Source organism: Grammomys surdaster, unplaced genomic scaffold, assembly GCF_004785775.1.
Source record: "Grammomys surdaster isolate TR1022 unplaced genomic scaffold, NIH_TR_1.0 188, whole genome shotgun sequence".
Lineage (NCBI taxonomy): Eukaryota > Metazoa > Chordata > Mammalia > Rodentia > Muridae > Grammomys > Grammomys surdaster.
Genome location: NW_021604633.1, coordinates 6129059 through 6134880, shown reverse-complemented (window position 1 = coordinate 6134880; position 5822 = coordinate 6129059). Strand labels below are relative to the sequence as shown.

The 5822-nt window shown below is 43.5% G+C and overlaps 1 pseudogene; it reads right to left on the bottom strand.

Moving 5' to 3' along the window:
- The window catches only part of LOC114622368, a 159444-nt pseudogene that overhangs the window by 6568 nt on the left and 147054 nt on the right, over positions 1-5822 (bottom strand).

Below are 5822 nucleotides of genomic sequence, written 5' to 3'. Positions count from 1 at the left end.
CTGCTGGCTTGCTCCTGCTGGCTTGCTCCTGCTGGCTTGCTCCTGCTTTCTGTACCACGTGGTCCACAGCAGGGAGACTCCATTCTTCAGCTCTCTCTGCTTATTTTGTTGTTGTTGCTGCTGGTGCTGCTGCTGCTGCTGGTTTGGTTGGTTGGTTTTTTGGGCTTTACTAAGTCCAGCTGAATCTTCGTTTTCATGGCTTGAGTTTTAACCCGTTGTTAGATTAAAGACCAGAAAGAAAATTAAATCTCTTTATGAACCAAAGCAACCAAACAAAGCCATTTTATACAAAAGCATTAAAACAAAACAAAAAACCCAAACAAACAAACAACAACAACAAAAACCAGGACGAATATCTGTCCCCACTAGCCAGCTTAGGAATACAGCTTTGACAGAGAGACAAACCCATGGAGAGCTGCTCCTACTTTATTTCCCCCTTTATTTCCGGCCCCTGTGCTGAATTACATTCTTGTCATTCTTCTGTACTCCTTGGCTTTACACTGAGTCCTGGGCAGTATTTCTAACCATATTTTGTACTTACAAGTATTCTTTTTCTTTTTTGTTTGTTTTGTTTTTGAGATACGGTTGCGTTATATCTGGCTGGCTGTCCTGGAACTTACTCTGTAAACCAGGCTGGTCTCCAACACAACTCACAACTATGTTTGTATGGTGGTTTGGGCTTGTACTACAAGCTCGAGGGCCTGTGTTTGGATTTTTAGCACCCACATTTATTTAAAGCTTTGTGTGGCTATAATCTCAGCGCTGGGGAGGTAGAGACAGGAAGACCACTAGAATTCACACAGGTCAGCCAGCATGGCTATGAGTTCTTGTGAGAGAGGTTAGAGGGAAAGTGATTGAGGCAAATAGCTGCTGTCGGCCTCTGGCTTCCACATATATGTGCACGCATGTGTGTGTACACCCACATGCATGATTACATATGCCCACACAATGGACACACACAAACATATAAAGGGTAAAAATGGATATATTACAAATATTTTAAAATATACATTTATATTTTATGTATGTATATAGATGGATGAATATATATTTCTGGTTTATTCATTTTTAACTCATTTAATGTATCCATTGTTTGAATGAAGAATACTGGGCCAGGCGGCATCCACTTTCCATACAACATCAGTGAACATCTTATGTTTGATTCTTTCCCCCCACTGATAATATCTACAGCTCTTGTTTAATTGTTTTGCAAATCTGATTGTATCCTGTGTTTTGTTGAGTGGTCATACTTTCTTTGATTCTCAGAGGCTTGGTTCAAGGTCCTTCAGAGGACATTTCTGCTTGTCACTGTTAGGCATCTGAGGATACTAACCAACCAAGACCATTTCTGTGGCATTTTTAGTTTAGGTTTGGGGGCTACTTTGATATTGTGAGCCCTAACTCCAAACCCATATGAGAGCTGTCTTAGTTACTTCTCTACTGCTGTGATGAAACACCATGACCAAAAGCAACTTGGGGAGGAAAGACCTTATTTAGCTTACGTCCCCTGAATCATAGTTCATTGAAGGAATCCAAGGCAGGAACTCAAACAGGGCAGGAACCTGGAGGCAAGAGCTGATTCAGAGGCCATGGAGGGGTGAGTTTGGCTTGTTCTTCATGACTTTCTCATCCTGCTTTCTTACATCACCCAGGATCACTACCCCAGCGGGGGGTCACTAATCACAATGGGCTGGGCCCTCCCTCATCAACTGTTAATTAAGAAATTAATTAAGAAAATGCCCTCCAGGCTGGCCTATAGCTGGATCTTAGGGAGGCATTTTCTCAGTTGAGGTTCCCTCCCCTCAAGGTGACATTAAAACCTAGCTAGCACAAGAGCCAACTGTGGATAACAGTTCCTGTAGAAGACTGATTACTGCCCTACCCAGAGGCAAGTTTACTGGCTAGAAAGGGGGAAGGAAAGAGATTGAGTTTGGTAGGTGCCTTCTACCTTTGTCAGGTGAGTGCTCTTAGCTCTCTGGATCTCTGTCTGTCTGTCATTCTGGCCTCTGTTTTTTACTAACATCCCGTGTGGTGTGACATTTTTATTTTGTTTTCTGCTAGGAACATTCCTTAGGGTATTGTTCTACCACCTTCTGATATGAAAGTCCACGCCTTTAGGTGTATGTGGGAGTTCTTCTACAGGCAAAGATTGAGTGCCGTTTCTGTAAACCGAGAGGTGTCAAATGTTTTGTACTTTGTGGTCCAGAGAGCTACTTTGTTGCTACTCTTTGACTCAGGGGCATTGCAGTACAAAGCAGCCACAGGCAACATGGCCCTGGCTGCATTTTTCTGACTTCTGTTCTAGAGTGTGTAACTGGAAAGGGAAAGCTGGGCCTCCCTCTTCTGCAGCTTCTCTCTACGTGATCATCTTCTTTCATCGTCTATTGCACCCAACTCCCTTTCCTCCTGCTTTTCTTCTCAGGATGCCTGATCTATAAATACAACTGAGACATGGGGACCCAGCAACTCTGACCTCTGTAAGGTGGGACATATGACAGAAGGTGGAGGGTCCATTATACCATGAGGTTAAGCCTTCCTCGTCCTGTGTCATCCCATGGTTGAAACAGGGCTTGCTTCTACCAACCTGAGATATCCTCTCAGCCTTACTCAGGATGAGCCGCAGCAACCTTGTAACCAGGAGCCCTGTTTAGTAGTATGGTTTGTGACCACATTCAGGTTTATTCTCAGTCAGAACTCACAGGCTCTGTCCACAAGTCTACTGTTCATTAGCTGTGTGACCTGAGAGTTACATGATTTCTCTGAGTCTTTTGGGGTTTTTTTGGTTTTTCAAGACAGGGTTTCTCTGTGTAGCCCTGGCTGTCCTGGAATTCACTTTGTAGACCAGGCTGGCCTCGAACTCAGAAATCCACCTGTCTCTGCCTCCCAAGTGCTAGGATTAAAGATGTGTGCCACCACTGCCCAGAGCGTGATTTCTCTGAGTCTTAACTTCCTAAACTGATGGTAGCACCTGCTATATGCGTTCCCCGTAACCCTGTCCCATGTCCTGCCTAGAAGGATTCTGTAGTACAATAATCCGATGCATAATTTCATCAATAACAACATGGCGGCGTAGAACATTAAATAAATGCACAATTGCAGCAACATCTCAAGGTTTCCTCACCACAATTCTATCAGATTGGCAGGGCGAGAGGAATAGTCTCATATGCAAAACCCATTGTGTTTCCAGCTTCAGAATTGATTTCAGGTTAGGTTGGAGAAGATAACACCCCTGCCGGACATTCCTCCTTCTGTTTGTTATCTTAGCAGTCAGCTGTGTGATGGGTGAGTTGTCTGGCCTTCAGTGATTAGAGCTTGCTGCAACCTGTTCAGAGTTTCCTCAAGTCTTAACAGACCATCTGCTGCTTTCCTAAGGTAAGATATTAACATACCAGATTAGATAAATATGCCATTATTCATTTACTTCGCCTGGAGAATTCCAGAGACCCAACCAAAACCTTTACTGAATTATTTATAGTCAATTTAAATTCCTCTCAAGCAAAGCAAAGTGCTGAAGTGTTCATTTTGAGAAATAGGATTTCTCTGTAAACGTTGTTAGTGGTGCACATATAGACCCAGGATGTACAGATTTCACCAGACACAGGACGCTTTGCACATAAAAGTCAGTTTCTGCGCTCTGACTTTTCAAAGGCATGCAGGATTCTCTAGGTACTATTGGAGTGGGGGTGGGAGGGTGGAGAGGCCTCACAGAGGCGAGGAGTGAGGGCTGAAGGACCAGGGGGCTGGGTCTCTGGCTGTTTGTTCTGGGTTCTCTATCCTACATTCCAGCAGCTCAGGGGCCCCAGTCAGGGGTTAAAATCACAAGCATTCCAAGTTTTACAGACCGTTTTCAGAATGAGCTCACCTCAACATTCACTAGATACTTAGATCTGAGGGCTCAAAATAACCATGGGCAGCCCATACCAGGCAAGCAGAACATGAGGCAGACATTTGCAAAATAGAAGTGTAGACTTGGCTGAGTCTGAATACCTCTAGCCACAACCCACCCTCTACCCCAGTGGCCATATTTCTTCCTTTCTAAACTTCAGAAACCTTACTTCACAGTGTAATCCATCTTCCCACGTTTCAGTAACATTTTCAGTGCACTAACATTTTGCGTGTGTGTGTGCGTGCACACACACAGACACACACACACACGAGAGAGAGAGAGAGACAGACAGAGACAGAGAGAGACAGAGAGAGACAGAGAGAGATGGGGGAACATGGACATGGTAAGAGACAGAGATAGGACGAGAGACAGACACAAGGAGAGACAGAGATTGATTACATATGGAAGTTCTTTAGATTTTTCAATATACTAATTATCATAACAAAATATTAAGTTCCCCCAAAATGTAAATATGGGAAAAATTTACCAATAATCTTAGCACCTTCTGATCTTTTGGCCTTTTGACTTAACATCATATTCTTTTCAAGATTGAGCTCTCCTCCAGGTAAAGTCTGTGACCTACTTTTAAATTACCATTCACTATCTGTGTCTCTACATATTAAAAAGAAATCTCTCAGCAGCCAACTGCTAATAAATAGCTGTGTCATTTCTCTGTGTAGGCAATCTGCTTTACTTTAAAGACGAAGATTGGAAGGGTGGGATCCCCGGGGCATTTAATCTGGCACGTCCACATCGAATTTGTGTAGCGGGTGATGAGGCAGTGTGTGTGTTCCGTTTTAACTCTGCTGAACTTTCAAAAATGGTGGGTGGCTGGGCATGGTGACACACACTTGGAGGGCAGAGGATCCCTGAATTCAAAGACATGTTGGTCTATGAAATGAATTCTGCTTTGCTGGGCTACCTAGTGAGACCCTGTCTCAAGACAAACAAAAATAAATGATAAGATAAATAAAAAAGAAACCCCAAATGTCAACAGATGTTGCTGTTAGCACCGTCTATATAGCACGATGACTCTGACCCACAGAATGGCAAGCTCATCAGAACATCCAGATGCCTTTGCTTTTTGTTTAGCTAAGGAAGCAGGGTAAATATCAGCAAGAGTGAGTTAACTCTGTTCAACCTCTAACTCGCATCCATTTCTTCCACTTTCCACAGTTATACGAGTTTTAAACACCGTCTTTTTATTAGTTGTAAAGTCAGCTACACAGGACTGGGTTTCATTATGAAGTTCTTATATACATGTGCCATTCTGTTATATCCTCTGTTCACATCTGTTCTCTTCCCCACTGCCAGGCCTCCCTTGGACCCTCAGTTCCCTTCTTGTACAGACAGTCTCCTCTTCTGCCTTCTTATTACAAATAGAAGCTGGTAAGCCAGCCAGCCTGGCATAGGTATGTGCAAACAACAACAAAAAAGACACTCTGTCTTAAGCAAAGTGGGAGAAAATGACCAACATTTAAGGCTGTCCTCTGACCTCTATGCATGCTTGAGCATGTGTGCCCCTGCACTGGAAAACACATGCAAACAAATAGGTAAAGAACGGAAAATGACAGCATACCCCAATCAACTGTTAAAATATTGGCATCAGAGTGGGTACCTAACATTTTTCTGGTACCCATTGATATTGTGAGGTTTCAGAACACTAGAAAGACATTGTTTTGGTTACTGTTATATTGCTGTGAAGAGACAGGATGACCAAAGCACCTTATAAAAGAAAGTATTTAATTGGAGCTTCTTATAGTTTTAGAGTTATTTCATGATCATCACAGCAGCAAGAAGACAGGTATGACACTGGAGCAGTAGCTGAGAGATTTATATCCTGATCTGCAGGCAATAGGTAGAGAGGAGAGAGGGGGAAGCGGGAGCGCTGGGTATATGGGAAGAGGGTCGTGGAGGGGGAGGGTCGGGGGGTTGG